This window comes from Caretta caretta, chromosome 7 (genome assembly GCF_965140235.1).
Source record: "Caretta caretta isolate rCarCar2 chromosome 7, rCarCar1.hap1, whole genome shotgun sequence".
NCBI classification, from domain to species: domain Eukaryota; kingdom Metazoa; phylum Chordata; order Testudines; family Cheloniidae; genus Caretta; species Caretta caretta.
In genome coordinates, this window is record NC_134212.1 from 54,775,292 (window position 1) to 54,790,205 (window position 14,914).

At 45.0% G+C, this 14,914-nt stretch overlaps 1 protein-coding gene across 6 annotated transcripts in view; it reads right to left on the bottom strand.

Moving 5' to 3' along the window:
* Positions 1-14,914, bottom strand: part of NDST2 (N-deacetylase and N-sulfotransferase 2) — a 234,919-nt gene that overhangs the window by 172,921 nt on the left and 47,084 nt on the right. For 5 of the 6 annotated variants that reach the window (XM_048856859.2, XM_048856861.2, XM_048856864.2 and 2 more), the window contains exon 2: positions 8,738-8,817. The gene's annotated coding sequence lies outside the window, so the exon portion shown is untranslated. Of the gene's footprint in view, positions 1-8,737; positions 8,818-9,546; positions 9,669-14,914 lie in introns of those variants that run through there. The other variant, XM_048856860.2, reaches the window with a different exon arrangement.

The window sequence follows — 14,914 nt, forward strand, 5'->3', positions numbered from 1 at the left end:
GGAGGGACTAGAGAGGAGAGAGGCCGCAGCGCAAGTGAAATGGAGTGCCGGGCCGGGCCAGCAGGGTCCTTGCTGAGCATGGGCCTGCCACCATTATAAACCCAGTACTGTCTGGGGCTGAGCGAGGGGCATCTCTCCCCTCTGCTGCCCTGAGCACCTGCACAGAGCTTAACAGGCTGCTGCACAGCTTATAGGGAACTTAGACTATGAGATCCAGAAAGAAGCAAAAGGTTGTCTTTAGTCTGTCCCTTGAATTCCAGTACGAATGCCCACTGGAAGGGTTAATTTAAGGCCTGAAATTGATGCTTTTTCCCCCACCCTGAACAGTCCTACTCAGGATACTTGGAGTGTGTGGGGGGGGGGGGGATTCAAGCAAATGGACATCATCTGTTGTAAAAGTAACACGGCTGCTACTCTGAAATATGACATTTGCTTATTCTGGCTTCTTGGCCCTATTAATAATCTCATGAGTTTAACCATGAGTTTGGTAGAGATGGGAGAAGGAGGAAGGATCTTATCACCAAGCACAGGGTAGAACACAGAAGCTAATTATTACTTCCCTTACGTTATAAATTATTATATGATATTCCAAATTGAAAGAGACTCTTCGATGTACATGCCCAAATTCATAGGTACAACTCCCGGAGAAATGCCCTTAAAAAGTAATCAAGCTACCACATGCATTATAATCCAGCTGTAATTGTAGGTTAGTTAAGTACTCAGTCATTACCTGCAGGGGACTGAATCTTCTCCAAACACACTAACATTTTTAAAACAAGGCATCAATGAGACAAACAGAGTTAAGATGTTTTCAGTGTTGTTGTAGGCATGTTGGTCCCAGGATACTAGAGAGACAAGGTGTGTGAGGTAATATCTTTTATTGGACCAACTTCTGCTGGCAAAAGAGACAAGCTTTCAAGTTACACAGAGCTCTTCTCAGGTGAAGATTTATTTCCTTGGGCAGCAGACAATGCTCTTCAGCTGCACAACAATACTACTGTAAATGAAACCCAACCACATCCCACTGATTCCGTACTGCTTAAGGGCCAACAATTGCATTGGTTGTCACCAAACCCAGCTCGCTGTCAGGGGCTTTCATACACTTATAGCCACAATGTTCAAAACCACCATGGGGACCTGGTTCCCCATTCTGCAACAGTACATCCCAGCCACTTCAAATATCAAACTTGTTTGAACACAAAAAGGTGGATGGAAGCCTGCTTTGGAGAAAATGAACAATTATACATGAAAATAACGAAGGCAGTTACCAGCTAAATATACATTTGGAACCGTAAGAGGTCATTGCATGGGTGCCACTTGTGCTCCTGATACTTGGCATACAAACTGATTACTAGCTGCCTTGCTGACAAATTAGCACCTGTCAATGTACCCCATGATTCCTGTATGTCCTCAGAAAATCTGTAACATTATCTATTTGGCACGAAACTTATGAAATACAGGCTCACTGATATTTCTTTGGTTTCTGAATAAACAAGGTCTGAGGGAACTTGACAATAACAAAGGAGTATCACAAATCTCTCCTCCTTCTGCTCTTTTCTTTGACCTTGCCTTCTCTAACAAAAACATAGCTATGTGTGTATGTAGTGTGTATTTTACACACACACACACACACACACACAAACACACACACACACACAATCAATTCCAAAACAAAAAACTCTCCACTTCACACAGTTCTCCCCCCAGGGAGATGATGAGGGAACAAACATGTGGCAAACAGTCACATTGCTTAATGCACTATTGGAAAGAGCTCAGGTACTATGGTGAGGGGTACTGTGTGAGAATCTATATAAAACAGAATAGAATGCAATGGAACATATGATTGCCTGATCCTTCATGCTCCTGAGTAAGGGACTGCATGCATCATCCTGGTTAGCAAGGACAGCACGTCTTGGCACTTTTACACACCCTAACACATATTCACGCTTCTTCTTTGTGGGATTTCTCCCCTCCTTCCTCCAGTTAAAGGGAAACTCCTCCTCCCCTAGACAATTCAGGGGAAACTGAACAGCAAATTCCATTAACTTGAACTCTGAGACAGTAACTCAGCTACTATGAGTCACTGACAGCTGGGAACAATCCCACCAGCTTTGGAGAAATGCCATACTCAATGCAGTAGCCGCCCCCTTCCACACCAGTCCACAAAAGCTAGCAAATCTGAAAGGAATCACAAGGATGCTACTGCTCGCTAGAGAGGGAGGGGAAACCCTACTGAAAGAATCCTAGCAAAAGAAGGGCCTGCTTCAGGCAAGCTTCTGAGCAGAAAAGCACTTTATGTTCAACATCATTGTTTCTGAAATGGTCTGACCTGTGCACTGCAACCTTGGTTTCTGGTTTGAAAAGGGGGCTTAGCAAGCTTTCCTGTAGAGAGCTGTTATATAATTACCAAGCCTCACCCAACCACCTCTCTGGTATGTGGAAGAAGTGTACTCTTGTGCATCCATCAATGTATGTACTCTGGTGCCTTATTGGCAGAATACACACTCTCAGCAACAGAGATCAATAGGTTCCCTCAATCCACAAACACACAATGGTCAAGAATGAAAGCACTAACAGGTAGATACTAAAGAGCAACAGCTGTCAGACATTAGCTTCTTTCCATCTCTAAAATTATCTCCCTGAGTCACAAACATGGTTTGCCATAAGAAACTTTCCTGCACCCGGCCCTATTGAAACTCTTCGCTGGCTTCCTCTCCTACATCCATTTCAAACTCTTCATCCTCCGCTTCAGGGCCCTCTCCAATTCACTCTCCCTGCATCTCAGCTCTCATTTACCTCTCACCCACCCTGCCACACCACTCCCTTTTCTCCTTAAAGTGAGGCTCTGAAAAGTAACTAAAAATAGCACCTGCATGACCAGCAGACCTGTTCCATGTGTGTATTCCAAGCCCTATCTGCTTGCTTTAGTGGCACTTTACTACCTTTAGCTATGCAAACCCAACACAGCTAGGAGAGGGGCACTGAATTCCTTTCTTCTCACACACCAGACTTGCTTGCTGAGGTTTAGTCAGTTCCACAGATATCACTGAAGGCACAGTATTTTATTAATAACAGTGAGGAAGCGCGACAAGGAAAGAAACCAGCTTGACTCTCTGATCTCAGGTTAACTCCAAGTTTAGAAAGGATATCTTTTCACTTGTCATCCAAGCACATTTGAGATGGAGTTATTAAGAAAGAATAAACATGGAACCACAAGTTCCCCTTTTTTTGCAGTCACTTTCAAGGGTACAACCAAAAAAGGTAAAGGTCCTCAATATCTTCCTCCCATTAGCACTTTTGTTCGCTCTTAGGTCCTGGTCTACACAAGGGAATTTAGAAAAGAAGTTCACACAGACGCTACCACCAATTCAACTGCACTGGTTGGAGCCTCACAACATTTAGCTGACAGTGATGAAAATGCCAGAAGCTGCCACAGCCGTGTGTGCACTAAAACTCCCAGCAGCTCTACCACTGGTACAGCTAAACCAATAGTAGTTCTGACGGGACATTCCGCCCCCATCTCCCCCCATTTTTTCCCCTTATGAAGACTAGATCCAGGCCTTTTTTCAAGCCAACCCCTTACATACAGAACCACTGCCCCTACCTGTGCACCAATCACTCTTTGGTCCTCCAAATCCATTTTTGCAAACCCTTCTTTCATTGCCCCCCTCACAGCTGCTCCCCACATCCTCTAGCATGGAAACATTCCAACCACAGATGCCATAAGTAATTTGTTCCCTATTGTTGTAACAAATCTCGCTTTTGGGACTGTGACATATAGTTGTTTCTACTTTACAAGTTACATCTACTACAACATTTGGTTTAATGTTACTTTATGAGGGAACTGCAGGTTTTCTATTTAGGAAGACTTCCCGGATGGGGAGGGGGATTAAAGAATATTAAAAGATCTGGCTAAAAGATCAACTAGGAATGTTTGTGCATGCACAAAGATAGAGAGGGATTCTTTTTACAGCTAGTTCACACTACCCAAGACTTCAAAAGACATACTTTGAAGTTTAAAAAAAGGACTTTAAAATGACCAAAGATGCAAAAGGAGATTTAAAAATGCTATGCAGTTGGATACTGAACTCCATTAGATATTTCTGTAAACTGGAACATACAATGGTAACTGTGCATTAGAGAGAGGAATAATGCAACAGGTAAAATGTTAGTAAGGCTTTCTGACATCTATATACAAACCTTTAGAAGTAGCAGGAACAGGCTACACAAGACATCAGATCAAGAGCTAAAAGAGAGGTCAGAGCACTGATTTTGAGAGCCAGATGGATCCACAGACAGACTGAGCTATAGTGAGAACAGCTTCTAAATATGCATGGGTAACCTCTACCAACCTGTAACTATTTAACAAAGTTTAACAACCCGACTGTGAGATATTCATAGCTTGCAACTAGGTCAGAATACATTTAAATACAGGTTTCTCACATTTTCAAAAATGCTTTTTACTAATAGTTTTACAGAAAACTATAATACTCAACACAGTACTACGGTTTTTTGATTAAAAACTTTGGCGAAGAAGAAAAAAGAACAAAGGCAATAATAAAACATAGTGAGAGGTTTAAAGTGCAGTATGCTACAACTCATCAAGAACTAGAGGCAAAACTTTCAGACTCCCTGGACTACACAGCACTTGCTTCCAATCGTAGAAGGTTCTGAGATATTGGACTTTACAATCACAATATTATTATGTAATCATAGAATATCAGGGCTGGAAGGGACCTCAGGAGGTCATCTAGTCCAACCCCCTGCTCAAAGCAGGACCAATCCCCAATTTAATCATCCCAGCCAGGGCTTTCTCAAGCCTGACCTTAAAAACTTCTAAGGAAGGAGATTCTACCACCTCCCTAGGTAACGCATTCCAGTGTTTCATCACCCTCCTAGTGAAAAAGTTTTTCCTAATATCCAACCTAAACCTCCCCCACTGCAGCTTGAGACCATTACTCCTTGTCCTGTCATCTGCTATCACTGAGAATAGTCTAGAACCATACTCTCTGGAACCACCTCTCAGGTAGTTGAAAGCAGCTATCAAATCCCCCCTCATTCTTCTCTTCTGCAGACTAAACAATCCCAGTTCCCTCAGCCTCTCCTCATAACTCATGTGTTCTAGACCCCTAATCATTTTTGTTGCCCTTCGCTGGACTCTCTCCAATTTATCCACATCCTTCTTGAAGTGTGGGGCCCAAAACTGGACACAGTACTCCAGATGAGGCCTCACCAATGTCGAATAGAGGGGAACGATCACGTCCCTCGATCTGATCGCTATGCCCCTACTTATACATCCCAAAATGCCATTGGCCTTCTTGGCAACAAGGGCACACTGCTGACTCATATCCAGCTTCTCGTCCACTGTCACCCCTAGGTCCTTTTCCACAGAACTGCTGCCTAGCCATTCGGTCCCTAGTCTGTAACTGTGCATTGGGTTCTTCCGTCCTAAGTGCAGGACCCTGCACTTATCCTTATTGAACCTCATCAGATTTCTTTTGGCCCAATCCTCCAATTTGTCTAGGTCCCTCTGTATCCTATCCCTGCCCTCCAGCGTATCTACCACTCCTCCTAGTTTAGTATCATCCGCAAATTTGCTGAGAGTGCAATCCACACCATCCTCCAGATCATTTATGAAGATATTGAACAAAACCGGCCCCAGGACCGACCCTTGGGGCACTCCACTTGATACCGGCTGCCAACTAGACATGGAGCCATTGATCACTACCCATTGAGCCCGACAATCTAGCCAGCTTTCTACCCACATTATAGTGCATTCATCCAGCCCATACTTCCTTAACTTGCTGACAAGAATACTGTGGGAGACCGTGTCAAAAGCTTTGCTAAAGTCAAGAAACAATACATCCACTGCTTTCCCTTCATCCACAGAACCAGTAATCTCATCATAGAAGGCGATTAGATTAGTCAGGCATGACCTTCCCTTGGTGAATCCATGCTGACTGTTCCTGATCACTTTCCTCTCATGTAAGTGCTTCAGGATTGATTCCTTGAGGACCTGCTCCATGATTTTTCCGGGGACTGAGGTGAGGCTGACTGGCCTGTAGTTCCCAGGATCCTCCTTCTTCCCTTTTTTAAAGATTGGCACTACATTAGCCTTTTTCCAGTCATCTGGGACTTCCCCCGTTCGCCACGAGTTTTCAAAGATAATGGCCAATGGCTCTGCAATCACAGCCGCCAGTTCCTTTAGCACTCTCGGATGCAACTCGTCCGGCCCCATGGACTTGTGCACGTCCAGCTTTTCTAAACAGTCCCTAACCACCTCTTTCTCCACAGAGGGCTGGCCATCTACTCCCTATGTTGTGATGCCCGGCGCAGCAGTCTGGGAGCTGACCTTGTTAGTGAAGACAGAGGCAAAAAAAGCATTGAGCACATTAGCTTTTTCCACATCCTTGTCACTAGGTTGCCCCCCTCATTCAGTAAGGGGCCCACACTTTCCTTGGCTTTCTTCTTGTTGCCAACATACCTGAAGAAACCCTTCTTGTTACTCTTGACATCTCTTGCTAGCTGCAACTCCAGGTGCGATTTGGCCCTCCTGATTTCATTCCTACATGCCCGAGCAATATTTTTATACTCTTCCCTAGTCATATGTCCATCCTTCCACTTCTTGTAAGCTTCTTTTTTATGTTTAAAATTGCTAGGATTAAGATTAAGATTAAGATGTTAGGATTTCACCGTTAAGCCAAGCTGGTCGCCTGCCATATTTACTATTCTTTCGACTCACCGGGATGGTTTGTCCCTGTAACCTCAACAGAGATCCCTTGAAATACAGCCAGCTCTCCTGGACTCCTTTCCCCTTCATGTTAGTCCAGCAGGGGATCCTACCCATCCGTTCCCTGAGGGAGTCGAAGTCTGCTTTCCTGAAGTCCAAGGTCCAACTGCTGCTTACCTTTCTTCCCTGTGTCAGGATCCTGAACTCAACCAACTCATGGTCACTGCCTCCCAGATTCCCGTCCACTTTTGCTTCTCCCACTAATTCTTCCCTGTTTGTGAGCAGCAGGTCAAGAAAAGCGCCCCCCTAGTTGGCTCGTCTAGCACTTGCACCAGGAAATTGTCCCCTACGCTTTCCAAAAACTTCCTGGATTGTCTATGCACCACTGTATTGCTCTCCCAGCAGATATCAGGAAAATTAAAGTCACCCATGAGAACCAGGGCGTGCGATCTAGTAGCTTCTGCGAGTTGCCGGAAGAAAGCCTCATCCACCTCATCCCCCTGGTCCGGTGGTCTATAGCAGACTCCCACCACTACATCACTCTTGTTGCTCACACTTCTAAACTTAATCCAGAGACACTCAGGTTTTTCTGCAGTTTCGTACCGGAGCTCTGAGCAGTCATACTGCTCCCTTACATACAGTGCTACTCCCCCACCTTTTCTGCCCTGCCTGTGAAATGAAAAGGTATTTTAGGTAATTGTTTATACATTCCTAAAATAGTTATAATTTCTCTCCCCCTCCAAAACCTAAAGTGTTGCACTCATGGCACTAAGACAGACTGGCTTTACAGGTTGAGGGATAATACCAATATATTTTTTTTTAACTCAAAAACGTTCAGAAAGCAGATTTTCTGTCAAGTATCAGGCACATAGAGAACATGTGATGGCATAATGATTTTATCATCACTATTTTGGGATGATCTGCAACCATTACTCATGGCTTGGCCACTTGTGAGTAATGTAGCCAGCCCAAACACATGTCAATGCATTCTTTACACCACATCACATCATATATTCACTTTCATCCGGTTTTCTCTGAAGCACTGATAGTATTCCTCATATATGCATTTCATCTGTGTGCAGCCAAGGCACAATCCTGTTTCACAATTACAGAATACCATCGTGCTTTCAAACTTCTCTTTAGGATTAGTCCCTGCACTGGTTTAACCTACTCATTTTCAAAAAGACCTGTTGGAAAAAACACTCCTCCACAGCAGCAATACCCATCCCTCTGGTACCTCCCAATATTTCCTTGCCTGGAATGGAGGCTTTACTGAAATCACCGCTCACGAACTACTGGCACCTTCTGATAACACAGCAATGGGAGGTTTCAGAGTAGCAGCCTTGTTAGTCTGTATCCGCAAAAAGAACAGGAGTACTTGTGGCACTTTAGAGACTAACAAATTTATTTGAGCATAAACTTTCGTGAGCTACAGCTCACTTCATCGGATGCATGTGAGCCTCAGCCCCCATCTCATGCCTGTCCCCACACTCCCTTCACAAAAGCATATTACTTCTTTTCCTCGCAAGTAAAGGCATAAATATGTCGGCTTTGCTCAGAAAGCGCCCAACACTTCACACAGGTAAGCAGGTTTGTGTAGAAACACACACCACTTTTTGAAGCGCTCACCTCAGCCACACCCTGCAGAGATGGTCTTTGGTCAACAACTGTACAAATACCAGCAAGTTAGTATTGTAATTAATACTCATTTTCAGGTCAAAGCAATTTTTGTTGCCCTAAATCCTGCCTTCCTGCCCTGCGTGAGAGAGGAGAACCGTGCCTACTTTTCAGCTTCCCCCTTCTGCAGTACTGCAAAATGCCATGCCATCCATGCTGAACCAAAATTTAACTTTGATGGTCGACACTTAAGATTTTATGAGCTGGTGGATTAGATTCTCTCCCCTGAGAGCTTAGTTACAGTTAAAGGTGACAGGTATGGCAAGTCTAAATTTATCAGTTCCTCGGAATGTAAATCTACATCAAAGAGGATGGAGGTTAAGCTCTTACCTTTTCATCAGCACCTTTGTTCAGCAGCCAGCACACAGAGCAAAAACCAACAATGCTTGGCTTGCAATCACTCCCTGCAACTGGAAAGAAAGGAAAATGGGGCTGGATTAGAGACTTGCAGGAAAGGAAGATCAGAGCCTAAATAGGATGCTTCATTTCATAGGAGTTTCAAGTTAATCGCAGACAATGTTCAGAGAACACTCAGTTGGGGGAGGAATTCCCAACAGGACTGAAATAGCCAACAAGGCGCTGCACCTCTGATTGTTCCTGGATGGGGGCCACTAAGTGCAGGAAAGGCAATAACATTTAACACAGGGCATGAACCATGTCAAAATAGAACCAGAGAAGGGAATGAAAAAACAGAGGGGTGTCTGGCTTGCCATGGTCTTTCTGGATCTGAAAGTCAAAGTCCAGGGGCCTCTTCATATGAAGGTCACAGTCCTGAGAAATCTGAAGTACATTTCACAGAGAGACCTTTCTTCCTAAGGTAGAGTAAACTGAGGCCCATTGGTTCATGTATCACAGCATTCTATCACGGAGCTCAGACTGCAGCTGTAGGTCCTTATGTAGACAGTCTCCACGTATAGAAATGCAATGTACTACTATAAACCAACTCTTTATTAATACTGTTTGAAATATGAGGTACAAATTTTCTAGTCTTACATAGAAAAACCCCAGAAGTGGGACTTTTCCCAAATTCTTTGCATAATCTCCTCGAATTAATACCAGGGCTGCCTGAAAGCCAATGCCAGTCAGCCAGCCAATGATAACTTTTCCTTTCACAAGCCTGTAGCCAGTGATTCACGTACCTGTTCCACACACAGCTCAGGCTGGGCTCTCTGTCACAACCTCCATTTATCACAAGAGACTGTCAGTCAGTCATCTGTCAACTTGCCCAGGAAAGCAGCAGCTCACTCTGCCTGGCAACACGTTTCACCACTTCCCTTATCACTGAAACCAAACACAGGAGTTCAGGGCCACCCTACCTTCGCTCAGCAGCAGATACACTGACCTTTTGGCTGCAATTTTACCACATGCTTTGGGTCATTAAACAAAAAAACGTCTCCCACACCTCCTCTTGTTTTAAAAAGTTTTGCTATTATTCAGGTTGTCTAGTCCAGGGGTTCTCAGAACAAATTTTTGGTGGCCTCAGAGTGCGGTCACCAACTCTTGCTGGTGGCCGCGTTGACAATTTTTCCTAAAATACTTAATTAACCTTAGGAAAAACAAATAAATATGCACATATATGTGTCCAAATCATTGTAATTTATTTATGTTGGGTTTTTCTCAGACTCAGTAATAATAATAATTTACAGTTGTCTCTTTTCTTTACTGCACCTAAACAGACTAGAAACACAAATAAGGCACTTTGCATGTTCTTGTCTTTTGTTGTTGTTTCTTTTGCTTTTTTGGTTGTGCTTTTTTTCCCCTTAAGACTTGCTAGCTGGTAAGTCTTCTGCTGTGAAAAGTGATATTTGTATGTTTGTTAATATCAATTTTCACAGCAAACTTACTCAGCCCCAGCAATCTCTGGGACAAATTAAGCCTGGATAGGGAGGCAAACAGGGAGGCAGCGGGGCCCAGGGACGATGGCAGGGGTGGTGAGCCTGGGCCAGAACCTGGAACCAGAGCCTGCCGCCACGTGGATGGAGCCCAAAGCCCCATGGTCGAAGCCTGCCTCCCCTTACCCCGGGGAAAGTGGGGAATTCACCAGTTGCCTGCACTTTCAGTGTTTGAGTCTCTGGAGGGAGGCAGGGCCCAACCGCTGCTGGCAGCCTTGCAAGAGGGGCCACTGCTTTGCGTTACCCCCATCACAGTCCAGATGGCTGTGGCTGCAAGAAAAGGCCCTGGTGGCCGCATGTGACCACATTTGAGAAACAGTGGTCTAATCACTTGCAGATTTCCACAGTCGGACCATGTCAACACTACCACTTATGTGGGCAAAACTTACATCACTCAGAGGTATGAAAAAAATATACACCTCAAGTGACATATGTTTCGCCAGCATACATGGTAGTGTGCACAGTGCTATGTCAGTGGCCGAGCTTCTCCCACCGCTCATTGGGGTGGTTTAATTAGGTCAATGGAAGAGCTCTCTTCTGTCAGCATAGAGCATCTACACGAGAGATCTCACAGCAGCACAGCTGGATCGGTACAGCTGTGCTGCTGTAAGCGCTCTAGTGTAGACATAGCCTCAAACAAGTCTAACACATATGGCAGCCCACAGCATGGGACCTCCCTTCACAGCATTTCCACAATACACAGCTCCAAAAAGAGAAACAGTGAACCAGAGGTTACTGGATTAAATGGCTTCCTGACACCAGGCCACTTTCACAAACATGAGCAAGAGCCTGTGTGTAGCACCAGCCAGTTATATTAGAAGATTAAAAAGACAATGCTCAGGGAAGTCAGCCCAGAAATCTATTCACTTTCCCTCTCCCACCCCGTATGCCTATTTACAAAGTTAATGTAATTTAACAAGCTTTTTATTTTCCTATCAAATCTTTCAAAAGGGCTGGGCGTCTGACCAATCCAAAAGTAATTGGTCAGCTGATCAGTCAAATATTGTCAAAAAATATCATAAATGGTGAAATATTTTAAAGCACAGATTTACTAGAACAGTAACAAGAGTAACAAAAAAAAGAATAAGACCTTCTGATTTCTAACAAGCTTAGCTTTAGACAGCTACATATGCTTAATTACAAAACCAAGGTGTTTAGCTGAGTTACTTTGACTCAGAAAAATGTATAACACAATAAAATTAAGGTCTCAAAAATGAAAGAATGGCCGTGGCCTACCTCAGGGCAATCTTGCTGGAATACCTGATAATATTTCACCGCAGTCAAATAATGGGCAGTCAATTGACATTATTTGCCCAGTCAATTAACTGGTTTGCCAAACCTAATCTCAGGTTAGGATCTATGTTTCCTCTAAGCTGCGCGGTTGGGCAGCCGACCAGGAGAGATTCAAGTGTCGTGCAGTTGATTAACAGAGCCCACACATCCAGCAGTGTGTGTTCAGGTGCCCCTCCCACCTGCTGCTTTGCAGCCACGTTGCTCCTGCAGCTGCTCCCAGGACCCTCCTGCTGGCTGTGCAGCGTGGGGGTAGGGGGGTTCTGATGTCAGGGTGTCCCCCTCCCCCTGCCCTTGTACCTCATCTATACAGAGCAGGGGACAGGGGACAGGGGACAGCCTGGTTCAGCACTCGGAGCTGCTGCAGTCTGAGGTCTGAAAGACTCGAGCCTCTGGGCAATAATTGCCTTTCTTAAAGAGACAGCGCACAATCGCTGAGACTTCACCAGCAGCCAGCTCACCCAGTCTTTCTCTCTCTCCCCCTTCCCGCTGCCCATGTACCAAATCTCCGCAGAGCAGGGGAGGGGAGACAGGGGCTCGGGACAAAGCAGGAGAGCGTTCAGTGAGTGCCTTAAAGAGACAATGTCTCAGAAACTTCCCCAGCATCCAGGACACACTGTCTCTGTGTCTCATACACATGTTCTGTATTGCACACATGCACTGTGTCTGTGTCGCACACATGCACGCACACACACATGCTGTGTCACACACACATACTGTCTCTTTCACACTCACCTCCCAACACATTCTTGTATTATTGTTGTTGTTACTTCTTGGTACTTCCTGCAATACACATATATTTCTCTGTAATTTTATTCTTTCAAAGTGTTTTATTTTAGTGTTTTGACTGGTCAATGCATTTCATAATTTTTATTTCTCTTACACTTAAATTTAATTCGTTGAGTAGTGAGTTCTAAAAGGCCTAACCTGTCCTGGCTGGAGTAATTATCCCTATGGTAACTTTTTAAAAATATTATATCTAGGTTTTTTGTTTCTACTGGTGGCGCGCATTCGCACATACCTCGGTGCACATAACAAAATTTATTCCGCACATGGATGAAAAAAATTAGAGGGAACATTGGTTAGTATCTGAACATTTTCCCCTTCCCTTCTATTTCCATTATCTCCCTGGACCCAAACATCATGATGGATAAGCAATAATGTAGATTCACTAGAGAGGGAAGGGGTGAGAGGCAGAAAGAAATAGTTAAAAAGGGAGGAGATCAGCATGTCTTGATGTATCTCAGAAGCATAGAAATTAAGAGATGAAAGAGACCTATTAAATCATCTGATTTATCCCCACGCAAATGCTGGGTCTTTGGCTTTAGGATCCACATCTTGAGTGCTTTGTCCAGTCTAGTTTTAAATTTCTTCTTCCAACTCTACCTGAAATTTAATAATTTTCAGGATCTCATTCCACTGCTCCTGGTTATGCCTCTTTCTACAAAGCTAAATTAATTCATTTCCATCTTTCAAGAGTACTCCCCTCAAATATTTGTAGATTATCATCACTTTTCTCCACTACATGCTTTTAGTTATCACTTAGCCCAGGGGGTCTCAAACAAGCAGCCTCCCGCCCCACCCCGGCCTACCTCTAGGCCAGGGGTGGGCAAACTATAACCTGCAGACCGGATCCGGCCTCCGGGATTGCCCCCCGTGGCCCCGCAAGCCCTGTGCCACTCCCTGAAGCGGCTGGCACAATGTCCCTGTGGCCTGGGGAGGGGGCAGGGGAGAGGCAAAGGGCTCCGTGAGTTGCCCCGGGAACAGGGAACCGCGGCCAATGGGAGCTTCAGGGGAGGTACCTGGAGGAGCTGCAAGTCAGTGCATGGAGCCCTGTGCCCTCGCGCCCTCCCCCGGGCCGCAGGGACATGGTTCCAGCTGCTTCCCGGAGCGAAGTGGTGCAGGGGCCGGGGCCAGGGGCCGGGGCCAGGGGAGGCAGGGAGCCTGCCCTGGCCCCGGTGCGCACAGCTGCCACCCCTGAGCCCACATTGTCCCCGAACCCCTCCTGCACTCCGCACCCCAACTCCCTGCCCTGAGCCCCCTGCCACACCCTGCACCCTGGGCATTTGCGTTTGAGACCTCTGACTTAGCCAATCTACCCGTATTTATAATGGGTTCTTTGCTTGCATCAGTCCCTTCCGTCTTTAATCATTTGTCACTCTTCTCTCAACTCCCTCAAATTTGTTTACATCTGTCTAGTAATGAAGTACTTGGTCCTCCACCCTACTGCAAGCTAAGGCTATGTCCACACTGGCACTTTTGTCACTCAGGGGTGTGAAAAAACACCCCGCTGAACGACAAAAGTTTTAGCGACAAAAAGCACCAGTGTGGACAGCGCTTCGTCAGTGGGAGCCATGCTCCCAGCGACAAAGCTACCGCCCCTCGTTGGGGGCGGTTTTATTTTGTCACGAGGAGAGCTCTCTCCCGGAGATAAAGAGCAGCCACAAGTGCACCTTACAACGGCACGGCTACAGCAGCACAGCCACACCATTGTAAGATGCACTGTGTAGACATAGCCCAAATCTCAGACTTACCAAGTGAGGGATATTACCTCACTTTTCCAGAACAAATGCACCCCAAAGTCATATTGGCTTGTTTTTTGCTGCCATACTGCACTTGCAAGCTCATGGATTTGCTGCCTGTTCTCACTTCGAGATCTCTTTCAGCATTACTGCTTACCAAGTGTCTCTCTCCCATTAAATATCAGCATTTCAGATTATTTTGCTTCAATGTACTAGTGTCTGTTTAAAGAAGTATTTCATTTTGATATTTCCTATCCACATTTCTAATCTCCCCAGTTTCTTGTGTGTTATTTCTCTGGCCTCACTGGTGTTTGCTTCACAAACCACTCACTCTCTCAATTTTGCATCACTTACAAATGTCATTAAAAATCCAGATCTTTAATAAACCTAAAACCAAAACCACAAGACAATGCCTCCATAAAATTCTGTACAATTCTGTTCAGTATTACTGAAAGTCACCCGCGTGTTTACCACTGAGCACCTGTTGAGGCTTTGTGACCCATTCTTTAGCTTTATGCAAAACCAGGATCATAATGGATAAGCTTGACACACCCAAAGCTTCCACTCTGAAGAGCCATTCGGGTACATGACAGAGAACCTGTCGGTCTTTTTTAATATAGTTACTAATTATGTGGAAGAGGGAATGAATCAGGAAGGAACAACATTTTGGATGACAAAATTATTAGTTAAGTCAGTCAAGACTAGAGAAGATTGTGAGGAATTTTAGGGGGTCCTAACAAAGCAAGGCAACTGGGCAGCTTGGTGGCAGATGAATATTGACAATAGCAAGGAAATGCACATTG